The sequence below is a fragment of the Centropristis striata genome, chromosome 19 (assembly GCF_030273125.1).
Source record: "Centropristis striata isolate RG_2023a ecotype Rhode Island chromosome 19, C.striata_1.0, whole genome shotgun sequence".
Lineage (NCBI taxonomy): Eukaryota > Metazoa > Chordata > Actinopteri > Perciformes > Serranidae > Centropristis > Centropristis striata.
Genome location: NC_081535.1, coordinates 15,775,119 through 15,795,905, shown reverse-complemented (window position 1 = coordinate 15,795,905; position 20,787 = coordinate 15,775,119). Strand labels below are relative to the sequence as shown.

Sequence of the window (20,787 nt, the reverse complement as noted above, 5' to 3'; positions counted from 1 at the left end):
CACTTCAGCAGAAGGCTATAAAAGGCCCTGTCAAGAGAATGTGCTCAAAACGCAACCATGCAAAACAGAGTTATGCCAGGATGACTGATATTATGGAAAGAGGGGAAATTGGTCTTCTAATAATAGCGCACCGATACAGCAACAACAAGCTTTTTCATAGCCCTATACCCTCTCTTTTTATATGTCACATAACCAAAAGCATCAGCAAACATGCCCATGAATTTGATAATGCTGACACAAAACATTTAAGGTTTTCAGTTCAAATTGCTTACCTCAATCTGGAGAAAAATAAAAAGTGCTGTCAACTCAATCACATATTATGTGCAACTCTGAGCAGGCCTACAGGTTGTGCAAGTTGTGTCTTTTGTTAATTTCTCAACAACCTTTATAGGGAACAAGCTTGAACAGGACTTTTAGACTTATAGCACAATTGTAAATTCTTTGAGGCACAGTCATAAAAATCCACAGCATATTTTATTTCAGTTCAGTAAATGTTTGTATCCTCATGGTGGCAATAAATGAAAGGTCAGGGGTCACCAAAGCCAAGATTCATCTTTTGGCCAAAAGTTAATTTAATGGCAAATGGTGTTATATATGCATTAACATTAAGCATTTATAGTTTACCTTTCACAATTTTTCAATAAATAGACTTTACTTTTCAATTTTCCAATGCCACTTTCAGTGCTGAGTATTTTTCATGCATTTATTTATTTATGTAGTGTGTATTTCCCCATTTTCAACCTGAAATGGCATTTCCATTTCAGGTTTTTCAATTTCCCTTTCCATTAGTCTTGTCACAGTGTCTGGTTTCACCAATGGCATAAGGTGTACAGCAACTGTGTAGACCTGTGTAATTTTATCCACACTGTCCATGGACTGAAGGTGTGAGCAGAAACAAGCTGTGTTTATATTCACAGGTTATCTTCGGGACCTTGTTATGCATTTTAACACCGCTGAAGAAAATAAACACTGCTGCTGAAAAGAGAAAATGTCTCCCAACTACTGTACTTCACTACAGACACAAACCAGACAGCTGCTTAATGATACCAATTAATTTATTAGCCACATTCATACAGTTTAAACCAGAGGCGCAGAACTACAATTTTAAACCACAGATCTTTAAATGTCCATATGTATAATACATGTGACTGCATTACATCAAAAGGTGGAAAGCCAAGTTTCTCTGTGTCTTTTGTTTTGTGAAAGGTACTTTTAGGTTGGGAGTACGACCTTCTGGTAGGTAGTTCTGGGAAACTAAAATCCTGTGTGAAACATTTTGGTACATTTAATCATATCCTGATTACCAAGAACAGTGAAATAGAAATAAGTGCGTCACATTTTACTTCTTCCCACTTTGAGTCCATCCTTCAAATGTTTAGAAAGTTTTTTTTTGTACACATTGTTGGAAATTCAATTATATACTATTATTTTAGATCGTAGTTAAAGGTCATGTTGAACTGGACAAGATTATATTAAGGTTGGTCTAACTTTCAGCCATTTCTATTTAGATAGGAATGCAGCACAAAAAGTCCACTAACTACGACATCAATGCAAAAGCATATAATTGAATCAACACCTCCATGACAGTGTAAAAACACTGACTATAAATACCAAAGTAGACTGTTGCATTGGATTGTACATGTGGTCCTAGTAAAGTGGCTACAGAGTGTTTTCTAAAAGTAAAATTCATGTTGTTGAATAATAATAAAAAAATGTCAAAAAAAGACATTCATCTAATAAACCATATTGCTGGAAAGAAAGACAAACTAAAATTGAGGCCCTAAGATACTGGATTTTGGGGGCTGAAGCCTATAGCAGTATTGGGGAGTACAAAATTCCAATATGTAAGCTGATATAGTATATACGGTATACACATATAACCATGTCATAATGTATAGGCAAAATGGGCTGTTTTATGTTCTTAAAATCCAAATGTTGCAAATATGAATACATGAAAAAGATATGCAGGATACAGCTTTAATGTAACTTTATTAAATGGTAACAGTAAGAACAGCAATTGTAAGAGCATTTAAAAACCGTCAACATCGCTTTTAATTGTTAAAAAAAAATATATGAAGAGTTGAATTAATAGTCAATCCACAGAAAAATAACTGGCAACTATTTAGATAATCAAGTCATCATTTAAGTAATTTTCAAGCAAATCTTACAAAGATAAATAGAGATTAAAGGAACAGCCAATCACGTGATTATTTCATCATAATGTCGTTTAATTATTCATTATCCTTTGTACCAAAACAGTTTGAACAACATTTATGGATTCATCATTGTTGAGAAACACCTTACAGTTGTGCCATTTGTGTTGAAATAAATCCAGCTGTCACACTAAATTTCAATGTGAATTTTGATTGCAGGCACTCGCACATAAATATTTTGGGTCAGCAAAGTTAGTGGCCCGTTTATTGTCCACGCAGCAGTGTCAAATTTTACATCCCGGTGACATCATAAACTAAATGTCAGCTCTCCATTTTCTAGCTATAGGACTGAACTGTTATGGGTGCAAGTGAACTCTTGTAATGGCTGGCATTTCCCTGCTGCAGAGGGAACAACCATTGTCATACATTTTAGATCATTTGATGAGTTAAGGTTTAAAAAAAAAAGAAGCTCATAAATGTTTTGTTTCGGGTGGATTGACAAGTAACAAAAGCAGCTACATCACTTTCTTTCCACACACCCATTAAATCATGAAACTTTCTGTAAAAAACAATTAATGCACCGCAGACATGCAGCACCATTTAGGAGTGTGAAAACAAAAATAAACAGCACCTACGAGTGAGAGGGATTCAATTTTAACATTTTCTGACTCATGGAGAAAGACATGATGTAATTGCAGATAGATTATGGTTGTGAATTTGTTTGCCAAAATAAACTTCTCCATTATGGCAGTCATGTAGGTTCAGTCTTCCTTGAGCCAGCTTCTTTCTGCAGGTTTACTGAAGGTATATTAGAAAATTACAATTTTGTGGTGCCAGTTTTCCATTTTCACTACAGTCTAAAAAGCGTAACTATAATATGTGGTCAGTCGTCTTAAGTTTATATAGTTTCGTCTTGCAGAAAATGCTGTGTGAAAAATGTGTTTGTGCAAATTTCACAGTAAGACACAAAAAATACAGTAAAGCCAGGCTTCTCTGTCTCAGCGTTTTTTTTTTTTTCAAAACAGAGCCTAAGGGGATGCAATTTCAAAGTCGACAACACCGGTATCTGGCATTGTTCTGGCAGAACTTACATTGGTATGAAAATGTTCTACCGTGACAAGTCTAATCCCCCACGTATACAAGAAAGTAATGTGTCATTTTTGTTCTTTTATGACTGATAGGGTAAAGACCCTCTGTCAGCTTAACTTCCCACAAAAACAAGAGACAGCTCAAATAAAACACAAATAACTTTGATGATTAAGGATTGATTACATCTCATTACCAGTGATGGAAAGGAACCAAGTAGATATACTTGAGAACTGCACTTCTATAAAACAATAGAAGACCTCAGTTTTACAATAAAACTGAGGTACTATCCAATTTATGCCTCTACTGCACTACATCTCAGACTAAAATATTATACATATTGAACAGTTAATTTACAGATTAAGATTTTACATGAAAAGCATGTTAAGATTAAAAGGGACATTATTTCTTACAGACTTTAATTTAAATAACTGAAGTCCACAGAGGTATTTAAAAATTGTCCATTATTTCACAAAAAAAGCAAACAGAGTAAATGAAAACCAATTTATGGAACAGAACTTTGTTTTTCTTCCTTCTTCAAATTTGTTCGAACTTAACTTTTGGAAAAAGTGACAGCCCTAAATGGAACTAACATCATCATACATGAATATAAATGAGCTAATTGAATCCACAAGAGCCTTAGCTTTGCAGTCATGCACAATTTATGCAACTCCAAGACTCTTTAGGGACCCCAATGTGCAGAAATATTCTACTACAACATTTTTCAAATAGGCGAAGATAAGAAATGTATACTGCTTGGAAAAACTGCATTTTTTTGTCCAAAATGGCTTTAGATTAACATAAAGTGAGCATGTCCTAATAGGGATACTCATGGGTACCCATAGAACCCATTTTCAGATATATTGAGGTGACCAATACTTAGCAATCCGTGTATCTTCAATTCAATCCATAACCGTTTAGAAATCGAAACACGAAAAAACAAGTTTGATTTCATGTTGTATTTTTTTATTTAATTTTTTCAAGTAAAATAACCGATTGTTTTTTTTCTTCAAAATACGCTGTAAAATATGAATTGATTGTAATTTCTCATTGTTATTTTCCATTTGTTCCTTAACATAACAAGATGGGAAATTAGACAAACAGAAAATGAAAAAACGGGGCATTTTGTCACATTTCCCCCCCGCCGCGCTCCGGAAGGAATTGATGCTGCGAAAAAGTGGAGATTTATTGACAACTGTGTCACATAGGGTCGGCTATGGCATCACTTGAGCCGTTCGCTGATTATATTATTGATCTGTTCCAAAAACAAAATTACATATGCAGACATATTTGGCCATCTGGCTGAGATGGGTGTGCACAACTGCGATTTTGCCATATTCACAACCTCAGAACTGCGGTCAAGCCACGCCCCAGTTTGGAAAATACAGTCAAGCCAGCCGCCACTTGTTTTCGCGATGCATGTTTTTTCTAGACATTACGGTACCAATGTGTTAGAACGGCCTTCAAAATAAAAGCAGTTTTCTGGTTTAACTGTATTTCCGTCTAATTTCAAACTGCAATTAAAAGGAAAATATCCATAATCAGAGACTCATTCCACTTCAGTTGGACAGTGGTGTCTTCAGGGTGTCCCTCACTTGATTTCAGTACATTCTAGTGTCATTTTAAAATCATTATCATTTTAAAATTAAAGCCTTTTGAAAACTTGCATTATACACATTTTTTCTTCTAATTTCAGATTGCAATTAAAAGAAAGCTGTGCATAATCAGAGACTTTTATTAAGGCTTTTATTTTGAAGGCAGTAAATACATGCATCGCGAAAACAAGTGGCGGCTGGCTTGACTGTATTTTCCGAACTGGGGGGTGGCTTGACTGCAGTAATATACGGCATATTTTGTCCACGGACATATCCTCCAACCTTAAGTTTACCCTCTGTTTAAAATGTAATCAAATGAGAAAGCGTGCCTGTGCTGCTGCATGTTGCATGGAACCGCATGGACCTAATGAAAGAGGTTGCGGCCGCTCCAACATCGGGGTCATAGAATCCTGACCACATGACTACTAAATTGCAAAATGTAAATTTTCAAAATCAACATTTGGGCCCTTTTTTTCCCCCCATACTTGATATCCTGGTCATGCATTGTGTTTAATAAAAGAGAGAAGTGAGACTTTTGAATAATGTAGAATGTAAATGAAAGGTTGATTATTGAAAAAACAGGTCATTTTTTTGTTATCCTTGTTTGATTTCGAAACGGACATAGATTGAACGGAAGACACACAGATTCTTAGCCCCCTTTCCAACAAGCTAGAATGACAATCAGTGTTGGGGAATAACTCAGATTACTTTTTTGTTTTTTGTTGTAACGTTTTGCAATTTAAGTAATCAGTAAAATAAAATAAAAGTTCTTGTTATATTAGCCCATGTTTAATTGCCTAATCCCCTGATCAGTTCGCGATCAGATACCCTTTCTCTTTAAGTCCTCTAACAAATATATTTTCTGAGTAAATAACACAAGTACCCAACACTGTTACCAGCTAATGCCTTAGGTCGTTTAGTTTAATATGATACCAATATCTTCACTAGCTTTAAATCTGAGCCAGCTGCAGCCTCTTATAGACAGTAATGTCGCCCGAGAATGTCGGTGGTCCTGCAGGTCTCAGTGGTTTAAGAGGGGCCAGGGTTGAAAACTGGACTAAACTATGCACATATAAAGTGGTAAACTAGTTGCACTTTTACTAGGTACAATAGCACAATGCTGCTTAAAGATTAACGAACAGCAGGTTTTTCTGAAGAGCAAAATTCTTTACTTAAAAATTTGTAATTGCTGATAATACTTATAGAAGTTAAATAGGATTTTTAATTCAGGTCTTTTACTTGTAGTTTACAAGTTTCTGTATTGGTCATTTTTATTAAATCAAAGATCTGAGTACACCACTGGTTGATTACATTCAGCAGCTGTGTCTTACTCATCTTCCAAAAGTCTGCTTTTTGTTTAGAAAAAACAATAGGAAATGTTGTTAGCGCCATTTGCTCATACCATGCTAACAAAAGGTCCTTAGTGCTAACTAAGCACTACCAGCTTATTCTGACAGGAGTCTGCTGGTGGAGGAGAAAATGAAATAATGGCTAAATTAACTGATTTTTGTCATCTGTAATAAAATGGAATAATGGCAAAGACACATGCACATCTGAATTAGATCAAGCCCTGAGTCACCAACTGTAATGTTTCCTGTGCAACATTTTAAATGCATACCCTGAATATTAAAGAAAAAGGCCCGTTTTCTAATTAAAGTCAAAATGCAAAATTAGCCATCTGGCCTTCTGTTCTTTCATAGTCTGAGGCCTCTGATATGCTGTAACCTACAGCAGTATGCAGAATGAAAATCTAAACCAGATGCACATTTGCTTGATGTTCCTTACAAATAAAGCACAACCTACACCAACTGAAACAAAAGGAGAGGAAGTATAGTTTAATGAAATCATCAAATGCTTTTTGCATATCAAGTATCTACAGATAACTATTGTTTTAATAGACACTGAAGAAGGGGGAGGTGGTATTGTGATTTATGTCAATCTATTAAACGTGTTTTCTCTTTGTGATGGGCTCAGCTGCGTTTTAAAATGACAATGCAAGCATATTAAACATAAAATGTAAAAGTAGTGTACAAATGTCTCTGGGGTTACAGAATAAAGAGGTTAGGCATACAAGGAAAACATCTCTAGGACATACCTCTTCAGAATTCAGCGCTTAGTCGAGGTACTTAAAATAATTGGCCTATATTTGGGCAGTACTGTATCTGCCTCTGCACAATAATGAAGTAAATCAATCACTGTGCTTGGTTAAAGCAAAAAAAATACTGTGCTCCTAACTTAGAGATATTTTCTTACTTTGAATTGTAGCTTGCAATGCCAAAAATCACCGTGCTCTGCATGTTAAGCAGCCTGGAATAGAGATTCCAAATATAAAATACAAATTTGTTTAAGGCTCATGAAAATGTTTCCACTCTGGAGGGATTAAAAATAGGAATCAGCTAAAATGGGGGATGGTGGGGGGGTCACTTCAATCACTGCTTTCACTGCATGTTTGTATTATCCAAAGCAAAGTCAGTGACGAGGAGCAAGGGTTGACCAAAACCTGTTTCACACTAAATGCTTTGCTTTCCCTGTTTCTTTAATCAAATCCACGTTTTTCTGTCCTCTGTAATAAATGTCTTCCAAGATGGTGTATGACCAATGATTTCAAAAAGCAATAATGCAGAGAAATGGATAAACCCCCCCCCTGCTTCACCCCACCCCACCTCACACACACACACGGGATGCTCTGGAAAAAGAAACTGTGTCGTCTAGTAAAATTCCATCAGCATACACTCAAAACCCCCATAAAAACCTTTTCAATCTATATGTTAATGCCACGAATTAAAATTTAATAACAAGAGATATTGAAAAGCAGACTTGAATTATACAAAAATAAATCCTGAAAGATCAGGCCCCTAAAATTAGAAATTCAGGGCGGCATCCGGTCTGCTGCTAAACCCTTGTAGGCTGGCAGATTAAATTTTTGATGAAAATCAAAATTGCACTGCACACTGACGCAGGCGCAGCAAACCTGGCACTATTGTGATTTATGGATTCATTAAACCCGCGGGAGTTTCACCCCTCCCCTTTTCACTCAAAGAAATGAGATTTGCTTTGCAGAAAATTTGTATTTTCAGAAAAGCTACTCAGGCTCTGCTCTACCTTCACAAAATGGTCAAGGAAAAAAGAAGCTTCTGTGTACATAACCACTGCACGTAAACAGCCCTAATTTTCATTGCTGCAGCAATTGAACGTCCTTATGCATTATTCATGAAACCAATAAGGTTCATTTTTACAAAGGAAGAGGCTGGAAAAATATGTGCAGAATGCACAGATTTTTTTTTAATGCAGCAGCCCCAACCCCTGAAAAGCCTTTCCCTGGAGACTAATTTAAGTGGAGCCATTTTCAGACATTTTAAACATGCCACTAAGAAAATAACTGAACACGAGATGTTCCCTATGTTTTAAAAAAAATGTATGTTTGTTCAGACACATCTAAGCACAAATCAGGAATCTGTAATTGTACATTAACATGAAAGAGCTGGCATGACATCAAAGATAGAAACCGTTTGTGCAACACTGCTTACCCTTTAAATGGAAAACAAAAACCTATGTGCTAAGTTAATGACTATTAGAGCTGCAAGTATGTTTCAAACACAAACACACAGGCTGTGATGTGATCCCTCACCATCTCATGTTTATCAGTGCCTGGAGGGACAAGTTTCACCTCTCCATCCAAACTATTCGCCCCAAATATCCTCAGTGAATCAAAGCTTTTGTTCTTTTAAGTACAGACAGACCAGCATTCCTCTTACCTTACTAAAAACAAGAACACTCCAAGAATACAGTTCCCATTAACCAAATCAGGGTTTAAGGCATTTTTCATTGCAATACTGCAGCATTATTCTTGAGAGCTTTATAACTTATTACTTTGTACTTCAGGTATTCTGCATATAAACATTCCCATCACTCACACACTGATCCAACCCTATTAAACCCATGACACTGGTTGCCTCTCCTCACTTCTGTACTTTACTGAAACTCCTGCATTTTGATTAGACTTTCTCAGCAAAGGTCAGAATTTACACCCAGATTTTGCATACCAACCATACAATTTCCACCAGCTCTTTCAAATTTATACAGATTTGAAGGTCAGCATTAAAATTACCCACAGCAAAATGGCCTCCGCAGTTTCCCTTACATTAAAATAAAAAGCAAGCCATGCAAGATGGGAAACTGTTTGGCGTCTGCAGGATTAATATAAACAGTAGAGCCACTGGTTGTGATTGTTTTTCCTGCCCTCAAATTATGCTGACATGGTTTTTCTTCTCCCAGTGCTGTTCGGTTCACTTTGGATACTTATTTTCCGCTTACACATTTCCAATCTCTAGAAATAAAAGTAAAAATTGTTCCATGTTTACTAAGTAGTAAATTATATCTGTGTGCCCACAGTGACACAAAAATACACATTCATGCTTACACAAGCAAAGCAAAACTTGAAAATTACAGTTAATATGCATGTTAGAATAAAAACATTAAGGGTGGATTAAGCAGATGTATCTTTATCTCAGACTGACAAACTATTATTTATGAGGCTTGAACCTTTGGCAAAATAATTCAATTCCAGGACAAACATCACGGATAAAATAAAAGAAAGAGTAGCAATAACTTGCACATTGCTTTAAATGTAGTATTTAAAAGGTCATTTTGCATTAATCACCATGAAAATCACAAGATCCTTTTCATTTTAATTGTTTGGCACCCATTAATTGGATGTCTATCATCTGAAAGAGCATTAGGACATGTGCCTCCATTCGCACAAACTAACATTTAATTGAATAAACAAGTCTGAAAAATAGTCTCATTAGAATTTTGTTAATTTCCCAAAACGACTGCCTACAGGTGGCGCCAATGACACCCAGATTTAAAACCCTCTATCTTCCTAAAAAATATAAAATCAGAAATGTATTTTGACATGACGACACTTTTTTTCTCGTCTGTCTTCAATTAACAGAAACCCTTCAAATACAGCCAAGAGCAGCGTTAATGTTGTGTTGAGTTTCAGAGGAGAAACTCCGAAGCTCTGATCAAATTTGCAGGAAAATTCACAAAACATGGCTGCAGGAGGTTTTTGTGTTTCAGATTGTTCCTCCCCTCGTCGTCCTTCATGTTGCCACTATCGCCTGGTCCCCTTGCTCTATCGGAATAACCACAATGTTTTACCTATGTGGTGTATATGTGAACAAACTAGCTGCATAGACGACTAGTCAGCAGTTACACGGAAACTTCATTACGAAAAATTCAGTCAAAAAAACATCAACAGATTAGGACTATTTCGTTTGGCTTCAAAGCCTGCACCTGGTTCAGTGGCTGCGAAAAGGCTGCCAGCTCGTCTGCTAAGTAGAGGGGACGGAAACTTAACACCCGCCAGTGAAATTTCTAAAAAATTTAGGATTTCCTAAATCAGAAAAAAATAAAACACATTGGTCTGACATACCTCCAAAAACGATGCAGCTCATGCGAAACAGGCTCCCGCTCCAGATATCTTCCCTCCCCGACCAGAGGTGACTGCACAACTGCCTCCTCAAAAAAATTGTGAATTACTTATGAGAAATTCCAAATGTTACAAATTTTCACCACCGCGGTTTTTTTACCCCCTCCGCGACACGCTACGTTACATTTTAGAAAAAGAGTAATGGCGTAATGAATCATGAATTTGCCGAGGTTTACTTCAGTCCGTGCAAGCTCTCCGTTTCTGCCTCGCACAGGGGGTTTGTTTTGCGGTTCCTCCTGTGGAAATTTCGTCCGCCATATACAAGGGCAGATTCCGAAATTGCAGCGCCGGCCTGTATATTAGCCTACATGGGGGAAAAAAAGAAAGAAAAAGGAAAAAAGTCTGGGAAGAAGACAGAAAAAAATGGTTGGCCGACTATGAAGTTGCACAGGGAAAAAAGAGACTGGAAATTACGCAGAGGAAAAAATTCTCATGTGAACTGAGAACATTAAAGCAGGCTCTTACTGCAGCTCCACTATACATTAATGACAGGGGGAGCTATTTTGTTCAGATACTATCTCTTGATTCGGTTAATGATAAGGAGTATTTGGCCGGTGGTCAATTTCTGTGTCACAGCCTCTTGGTCATATACATTTCACAGTTGTTTTCCAAATGTTTTCCTTGTTGCTAATTTTAAATGGAAATGAAAATAGCAACTCTCCATGAACAGTTTGTTCCAAAACTGTTCAAGGCTGAAGTTTTCTGTTTGTTCAGTATGCGTCATTAAGCAAGAATTAAAACTCTAACCACACTTTAAAAACTCAAAAACAGTGACAACAAATCTCATTTGTGCACTTACCTGCGTCTGTCTTAACATGCAGTTTAAGGGCTGCCTTTCAAGAGTTAGGTTTTGGTTGGCCAACAAATTCTTTCTTTCAAAAACCTACTCTGAGAATTAGCAATCTTTTTTTTCTTTTGAAATAGTTTCGTTTTTGTCTCTAAAGATGAGTTTTTGTGCCAGTATGTTTCAAAAACAGCTTTGGCCTGTCATTTAATAATTTCCAACTAATGAACTGTAAAGATATAGGCTGTAAAGGTGCTTTGGATTATTATTATTATTATTATTATTATTAATAATAATAATAATAATAATAATAACAATAATAATAATAATAAAGGGAAGACATAATTATAAACACACACTAATAACACCAACAACAACACATTGATAATGACACTACAACTACTAATACTAATACTAATAATAACAATAATACAAAAATATAAGATGTAACAACATCTCAGCTCGCATGAACAGAAGCAGCATTAGCCAATCCTGCAATAACAAAAAAAAAATTAAAATATTAAAGCCAATGTTTTTACAAGCCATTTAATCTGCATTGAATCCTTGTTTATTCAGTATTGAGGACAATGTGCACTGCACCTATTTCATACACAGTCCCAGGGTGGCCCATTGAAAGACCTCTCACAAGTAAATTATATATTTAATATCAGTCAGTAGTTAATCAATCCATTATTCATTCATTAGAAAGTTATTATGGATTATACTTACTAGAAAAATAGTTTAGTCCACATTAAGTTAAAGCCACAGAACTGTAAATTGAAGTCTATAAACTGCAAAAGAGAGAATTCTACAAATATTTAATAATAAATAAATTCAGTATTATTTGATCTTTTGCTATCAGCCTAAGGTTAAGGCTTTTAAGATTTTGATTATAAAGCTTTTCTTATTTTACTTTTTTTTAAACCTTAAATCACAGTGTAATCATTTCTTTTAAATGCTGTAGTTTATTGTATTCCCACAAAGACAATTATGAAAACGAAACAAATACAAAATGATTGTGCACTCAGTTTTATTTATTTTTCCAAATCATGGTGTTTTGTGTGTGTGCAAGACAGGGAAAATCAGTCAAACTGGTGTTGGGTTGTTTTGATGAGATAGCTTTCTTTTTGAAAATGCTTTTGGTGCACTGAAAGGAAATACAAATAGTTCTAGTCTTTTCAGGATAAACAGGTTATACCTGTATCTGGGAAAATAAAATCTGCACCATTTGCACATCAAGCAACAAATGTGTGACAAAGTTATGGAAAAATACGAATGAGGGGAAGTATGCAAGACAATTTCCAAGGCACCAAATATCCCCCAGATTACAGTCAATCAAAAATAACGCATAAGTGCAAATCTGCATTCGTAAAAACTGAGTGTCCCTATGAGAAGAGCAATGAGGGAGGCCACCAAAAGCTCTATGGCAACTCTGAAGGAGCTGCAAATGTCCAGGTGCTTCACAGGGTGACCTAGTGAAAGTCACTTTTGAGGGAAACAAAGTCATGATGCTGATGAAGTTTACTAGGGGGCACATTAGAGACTCTGAAACAAACTGAAAATAGTAAAATTGTCTGATGAGATCAAAAATGTGTTTTTTGGGCATCATACTCATACTGAATATTCTGCACATCAGCAGAAACACAACATCCCTCCAATAAATCCTGGTGGAGGCAGTATCATGCTGATGCTTCTCTGCAGCAGGCCCTGGGAGCCTTGTGAGGGTGGGGGGTCAAATAAATGCAGCAAAACATAGAGAAATCCTGGAAACCTTGCTGCAGTCTGCAACTTAGGATTTTTTTTCAAGCCAACAACCCAAAACATAGGAATACACAGGAATGACTGAACACAACATTTATGCATGGAGTGTAGTCAAGTATTTGTGGCCGTACTTCGATATTTGCTGTTAACTCTCAGCCCTTGTGCAACTTTAAAGAGCTCGATGAGCAGCAGAAGAATGAGGAAGGTTTGCAGGTACAGATTTGTTGCTGTTGAATAATTGGTGCCTTTGCTAAATAAAAAGAAAATCTTCCACAATTTCTTGTTTATCAACAGTCCACAAAACATGAAGCCACAATCTGTTATTCTCTGTTTTGAGAGCTGCTTAATAATGGAATTATTACCCTTCTTTTAATTGGATAGTAATGAGATCACTTAGGACTTCATGAATCATTCATTATGTTTATGAGCACTTATAGTGCTCAGAAATGTTCAGATGTACTTCCCTCTCGTAGAGTTTTCATCAGTTACAAACAGTTGCTTTGCATGCTAATTCTATTCCACATTTATGAAATTAATAATTGGTGCTGGTATGATTCATTGCATATCACATACAATGAAGTGTTAATGATCTTATATTTAGACTTTTCCAGTGGAAGGAAGGACCTTACCTTCTGTCTCTGGCTGTATTTGTCATTTCTGTCCAGCAGAGAGCACCAACATACCTATAAATAGTCACTTCCTTGCTCTGAAGCAGTGGAAGTGAGCCCCTGCATCTGTGCACTAGAACCTGCTTTGCTCTCTTACTCCCTCTGCTGCTTGGATTTTGCCCCTAAATTCATCACTTATTCACATTCAATCATTGTGGTAATTTTTATCTGGGGTTATTAGGTGTAGACGTCGAATAGTACCCTAATATTGCAGCTAGTACTGTCTAGATTTTCAGGGAAAGCGTAATCCTTTGTTGACTGCATCATTTTAGTGATCAGTTACCCTCATAGGTATGCAGGGAAGTGTCTGACACACTGAGGTAGAATAACACTTACCTTTGAGAGGTGTTCAATGCCACTGGGTTGAAGGAATCTAATCCTTTGTGGCTATTAGATCAAGGTTTTGTTTCAAGTGTCCAGTTCATTTATAAAGCACAATCTCGTGAAGAAAAAGTCATTTTAAGTGCTTTACAGAGTGATAAACATTCCAAAATAAGTTGTAACATGTATACAGACACCACACTCAAACACACACAACTAATTAAAAGCAACACACAATGTAATGACTTCTTTATTAAAGGAACAGTGTGTAGGATTTTGGGGCTTCAAGCTCACCCCTCCCTTTCCAAGCATGTAGTAATACCTAGAGTGACCTTCATATAGATATGAAGGGCTCGTTTATTATTAAAGTAATTTTAGATCCTATAACTGTCCCAAAGTACGTATGTTCAGTAACGTAACCTATTCAAAGCAGAACTAAGCAGCATTTTCCCTGCTCCCCTGCTGTCTCCTAGCCGAAAATCAGCATTGCAAGATCAATACTTGCGGCCCAGGATTGCAGGGTAGCGAGAAGCCAGAATGAGCAAGTAAACGAAATGCTTTACAGCAATTCTACATACATACTACACACACACACACACACACACCTCAAGCACTGGTTAGCCACACCGGCTAGCTAAAAGAACAAGCTGTTCATGTTCGTACTATTACATGTCATGGCTGAGTCACCAAAAAGACCTAAAAAACAGTTGTGGATGGAGGAGGTCAGTACGGTGGCCCTGAAGTGCAAAACACACCACACCGCACACAAGTGCAATTCACACAACACGCCAGCAATTCACACAACACACCAGCAATTCACACAGCACGCCAGCAATTCACACAACACACCAGCAATTCACACAGCACGCGAGCAAATTCACACAGCACGCCAGCATTTCACCACAGCACGCCAGCAATTCATCACAGCACACCAGCAATTCATCAAACCGGAAAGGGTAGGTACATATTGGACACTGATCCTCCTCCTGATTGGTTCCTGCCGTCATTCACTTCTCCATAGTAAAACCAGTCGCCCATGTAGTGCCCCCATATTGTGATATTTATGGTAAATTCATTGAGCCGGTCCAGAGCGAGCTGACATGAAGGATAAACACTTTACTGTCATTCTTTTTCACTTTACAGTATAAAACTCTTACCTGCAGAGAGGAGATGAAGTGTTAACTTTACATGGACACTCCACGTGATATAATCAAATTGCGTCGCGCCGAAAATGTATTTGTTGTGTCGCCGAAATTCACAATACAATGCCCTTGTATATTCATTCATTCAGCCTCTCCGCTTATCCGGACTCGGGCCGCGGGGGGCTGGAGCCGATCCCAGCTGACGTTGGGGGAGAAGCGGGGTACACCCTGAGCAGGAGCCGCTGAACTGGCGACCCTCTTGCTGTGAGGCAAGAGTGCTAACCACCACACCACCGTGTAGCCCAGTAAATATTACATTAAAAAATTATCTGTTTCCAATCAATAATTCCAGTCTAATACCGGAGGACCTCGGGTCTTCTCACTCACAAACTCACAGAACGTGTCTCTGTGGAATATCAGAATAAAATGCCCTTTGATATTTAGTGTACAGTAATTGTCCGAGCGCATTTTATTATGAATTTCGCCGACACAACAAATACATTTTCGGCGCGACGCAATTTGATTATATCACGTGGAGTGTCCATGTAAAGTTAACACTTCATCTCCTCTCTGCAGGTAAGAGTTTTATACTGCAAAGTGAGAAAGAATGACAGTAAAGTGTTTATCCTTCACGTCAGCTCGCTCTGGACTGGCTCAATGAATTTACCATAAATATCACAATACAGGCGCACTACATGGGCGACTGGTTTTACTATGGAGAAGTGAATGACGGCAGGAACCAATCAGGAGGAGGATCACTGTCCAATATGTACCTACCCTTTCCGGTTTGATGAATTGCTGGTGTGCTGTGATGAATTGCTGGTGTGCTGTGGTGAAATGCTGGCCTGCTGTGTGAATTGCTGGCGTGTTGTGTGAATTGCTGGTGTGTTTTGCACTTCAGGGCAACCGTAGGTGAGGGAGAGGAAGAGATCGAGTGACCGAGCGAGGGACCGCACAGGAGTGAACCTTGGTCGGGCGTTTGCGGAACACTGAGAGCTACGAGAAATGGAGGGATCCAAAACAGATGCTGACCTGGCAATTCTGCTAACTAAATTTTTAGTATCTCTTCGTTTTCTGCTTATTTCTTGTTTGTCAATGTGTCCAATACATTACCATCGTTGCATCGTTACACCCCAAAGCTATAAGGGGAGCTCCGTTAAGACAATTTCAACACAAAAAGTGAGCCATCGGCAAAGAAATGACTAGAACTACCAAGTATGCCTTTAATCAAAACCATGATTTTTTAAAAATAAAATGCATCGTGTTTTTCCACCAAACCTTAACACAAAGTATTTTTTTTAACTTAACCACATAGGTGCAGTCTTGTTGGGTTTAGGCTTTCTGCACATGCTAGTAGGTAAAGCTGGATCCTTCTAACCTATATGTATGTGGCTGATAGCAACTGATAACAATCAAAACAGGTGAATGAAAATGTAGTTTTCAGTATTATATTCCTTTTCTGCCAATGGACCTCCCCAAATCCAACATACAGCTCCTTTAAAAGAAGATAGTGTCAGTGCAAACCTCAATCCAGCAGGCAGGCTGTTCAATACTTCAGGAGTGAAAGCATTCGGATGTTTGTGGACAGGAAGTGGTTAAAGACCCTGGTGAACTCTGAAGTCCAATTGCTCACTATTTATGTTTGGTCATGCTCACAGATTTTTCAAGTGGTTTTCTATTATTTCCACAGTGATGACAACAGCAGCTGAGAACATATGGAATCCACTTAAGCTGAGGAAGGTGTTTCTTACCCCTGCTGAACATGTGGCAGCTCTGAAATATTGGCTTAAGCCTGGCAATAACACCGTGTCCTCAATATTAAAAGAGACAGTATATCTTTTCCTCTATCAGTTTTTCACAGCTCAAGGTTGGCTTGACCTCCGCTCAGCCTACTTTTTGAGAAATATTCCTTCAAGTTGCTGAAGAGCCAACAGGTGAGTGGGGCTGACAACAAGGATGCTATTTTTTCTCAGTGACCTACTTCGGCTTGAGAGCTGCCAGAGACCTTTGCTGCATGCTCTAGAGCTCGGCATGAGAAGACTGTTCCCCCACACTGAAGTAAATACAATCTAGGTCTTCTAAAATTTGACAAAAATAACCCACAGAAAAAGACAAACAACTTACAGCCTTTAATTGTGTGACAAAAGTTGACTATATATATATATATATATATATATATATATATATGTATATATATACTTTGCATCACTTTTGTGTACTAATGTGTCATTATTACACAATCAAATACTGTAATACTGTATGTAAGTGTGTTATTACATTAATATCACAGTGTATTAACTTTTAGATCTGCATCTTCTGAAAGGAGAAACTGCTCATTCTTACTGGGGATTTCCACAGGGCACATTACGGCCACGGAACGGCAGCATAGTGAGCCAGCCATATACATGCGAGATAACGAGAATGCGCGATAATCCATGAACATACGGGAGACCGCCAGATCCCGTGATAAACTGTGTGTATAAAGTAAACAACAACAACACCCAACATCTTACTTTGCTTCTCTGACGTGGAAGATCTGTTGATCTGACCATTTATCCTTATGAAAACAATGTGTTATGTCATAAATGATTGTATGCTGTTCCACTTCAACAATCAGTCTCTTGACGTCCGTGTCGCCAATCCTCTGAGACCCTTTGATTGATTGATTGATTGATTGATTGATTGCTGATCTGGTGCCCCGGTCATAACATAATGTTGATGTGAAGTAGTTTTTGGCTGCATGAACTGAGTATTGTGCTTTATTTTGAAAGGGGGCGGAAGTGTACTACGCTGATTCTGAGTCGGACTTCCTGTCTGGTGTGATCTGCTCTGTTGAGATTTATGAGGTCTAGCAGCGGCTCACGGAGAAAATAGAAATGCTACCTAATGCTCGCGGAGAGCTGCAACTGAGACGTTGCTGAAACGTTCCACAGCGCACCAGGTGGAAATGCTCTCATTGATTAGAGGGGCAGCGATCAGCAACGTTGACCACCGCGCAGCCGTTCCGCGGCTGTAACGCGCCCGGTGGAAATCAGGCTTTATACTTACAGACTGTATAAAAAAAGATATAGCTTGGGTCTGAAAAGTGAAGTCAATGTGGAAGTAACTTACACCTACATTTTTTGTAATGGCCAGCAGAGGGCGACTCCACTGGCTGCAAAAAGAAGTTTTATTGTATAGAAGTCTATGAGAAAGTGACCCTACTTCTCACTTGATTTATTACCTCAGAGAAACATTTTCCTGATGAGTTTATTGTCTCAGTCAGGGTGCAGTCTACTCTTACAATTGAAAAGTTGAATGGATAAGTACTACAACTTATTTAATTTAACAAAATCAGCAGTTTGTTTGTATTGTAACTAACATTGCTCGGTGAGTTACAGTCTTTCCTACCCTTTCCTAAGTTTCAGTCAACTAAAATGAGAAATAAAGACATCATACCTCACCAGAAATTAATGGAAAAGCAATGTCCACAAACTAACAAGTCAAAAGTTACCAAAACGGATCAATAAAACAATATTCTCTTACTGTAGAGATGGTTTTCCTCCCATCCTGGCAATGGCAATCATTTCAGGAACAATTGGAAACCTTTAATGGAAATACTGCACAAAGGATGTACATTAAGGACAGTGACGGACACAAATGACATTGTTGTACATAGGCAAAAGCAGAGGCAGAGTATGGGCATGCATGTACACAGACATTTTTTTTGGTTGTTAGGGTATGTTGTCATCCAAATTGTGTTATTCAAGCTACAGCACTCAGTGATGACAGTATGGATTTAGGCAACAGTTAATAACACTATCAGTAAACAGAACAATACAATCTCTGTTGACAGTGAAAACACCAAGTATCCTACCACAATGTAACCAACCATTAAAGCACAAAAGCTCATCCTTTACCTATTATGGATTCTTGGTACAAGAAAACAGTAGTTGTTGGATGACCACAGACAAGTATAAGCAGGTCAGAATCGTGGCTGTTGTTCATTACGTTATCTCTGGTAATTGCAGGTTTTTGTCAAAGGCCAATTAAAGGCCTCTTCAACCCATTTGAAGTGTGTTATTAAGGATCAGGAATACTGTTCAATTTTAATTCTATTTTTGTTTTTTGGTTACTGTTATAAAACAGTACATGTTTGGGAAAAGGTGTTTGTTTGCTACCTCACACAGACTTTAAGCTCAACATATATTTCACTTAATTGTGTCTAGTAAACAGGCATGCATTAGTTTTCAGATATGTGTAGCACAAAATAATAATAATAATAATAATAATAAAACGCAAAAAATCTCAACTCAAAGTCCACTCACTAGCTTTTTGGCTCAGGTTAGCACAGTTTATGTAATGTGTAGCTAAGCTGATGGCCAAAGACTCAATGATAAACACTTAGCCTCACTCTGTCAAACAAAAAGAAAAAAACACACCTTCCGGTATTTATAGCTCCAAACCTGTCTTGTATACATTACATAATAAAAAAGAGTCACTTTATATTACTTTGGCTTTCTTAAACATACAAAAGGAGATATGCACATTGATTCTAGGGGTAGAGGACAATATTTAATTTATATTCAAAAACAGTGAAGTTTAACTCTTGATTATAGGACTGAATGTGTGTTAGAAGTAATCTGTCTATAGGATCATACTGTTAGAAAACACCAGCCAAGTAATACACCTACTTGCATGAGACACACTTTAAACTTGCATTTGTGAATTTATACCAGATTGTGCATCCACCGGTGAAATCAAACTCTTCTTATTGACATAACACACAAATCTAGCACAACTAAGAAGTTGTGCTTCTATGTATGTGTAACTTTTAACCTGTTTAACTCTTGACATATTCCATAATGCTTGGGTAGCACTTGACGTATTTTAAGACAAATGGACGTCTTCAACCTTTCAACCTGCAGGTAATGAGAGACTCCTCACTGTTTTGTTCCTTACATGATTACAAGCTGTGACAGTAGTGCACAGGAGGGGGGGGGGGGGGGGGGGGGGCGCATAATTGCTTGAATGCCATCTCTACACTTTGTGAGCACCTGATCAGGGAAAGTGAGTAATATAATTACAGTTATGACAGGGTAGAATGAACTGACTGAACCTCCCATGCTTTCATATGCATGAGAGGTCAAAGAAGAGGCTAAGAATAACACAGACATGATTGTGCAGTAGACCTCTGCTGCCCACAATGACAAAAATGTATCTGATTACAGTAGTGCCCTATCCAAAAGCTAATTATAGTTTTCCACTTTCTGCACTTGGATGTTGTTTTTGGTCACTGTGGAGTCAAGGCCACAACCTAAATCATCATCAAGGAACTGAAAATATAAAAGGCTGCATGTGATGTATTCATATTTTTCTTTGAACTTGGCCCAAAGTGGAAATCATCCAAAAGAGCATTTCTAACCTGGAATCCAGTGACTTTAGTAAAATTAGTAAGTAACTAAATTAATTAATTTATGTAAAATATCCCTCTGGTTGAATTAGTGTGATAATTATAAACATTAAGTGTTTATGTGGTCTTTCTAACCTTTCCAATGAAAACCACACATGCTTTGAATTCATGAGAATGATGTCAAGTTAGATTTTGAAAGTTGAGAAGAGCTCAAACACAGCACTCTTTACTGTCAGAACTGATCTCATCTGCAGTTCTCCACACTCTCCCTTCCAGCAATGCTTTGTTACCTTTAACTGACTGTAAGGCAAGAACAGTCTACAGTAACTGCACATTGAGTTGATACAGCTTATCCCAAAGTAGAGTGACCATATGGATAATAAAGATGAGT

General features: G+C 37.6%; 1 protein-coding gene across 10 annotated transcripts in view; it reads right to left on the bottom strand.

Annotated features, from left to right (window-relative positions):
* znf618 (zinc finger protein 618) overlaps window positions 1–10,686 on the bottom strand; it is a 34,933-nt gene extending 24,247 nt beyond the window's left edge. For 4 of the 10 annotated variants that reach the window (XM_059357425.1, XM_059357429.1, XM_059357421.1 and 1 more), the window contains exon 1: window positions 10,272–10,685. The gene's annotated coding sequence lies outside the window, so the exon portion shown is untranslated. Of the gene's footprint in view, window positions 1–10,271 lie in introns of all 10 variants that reach the window. The other 6 variants (XM_059357420.1, XM_059357424.1, XM_059357426.1 and 3 more) reach the window with 2 other exon arrangements.
* Between the last annotated feature and the right edge of the window lie 10,101 nt (window positions 10,687–20,787).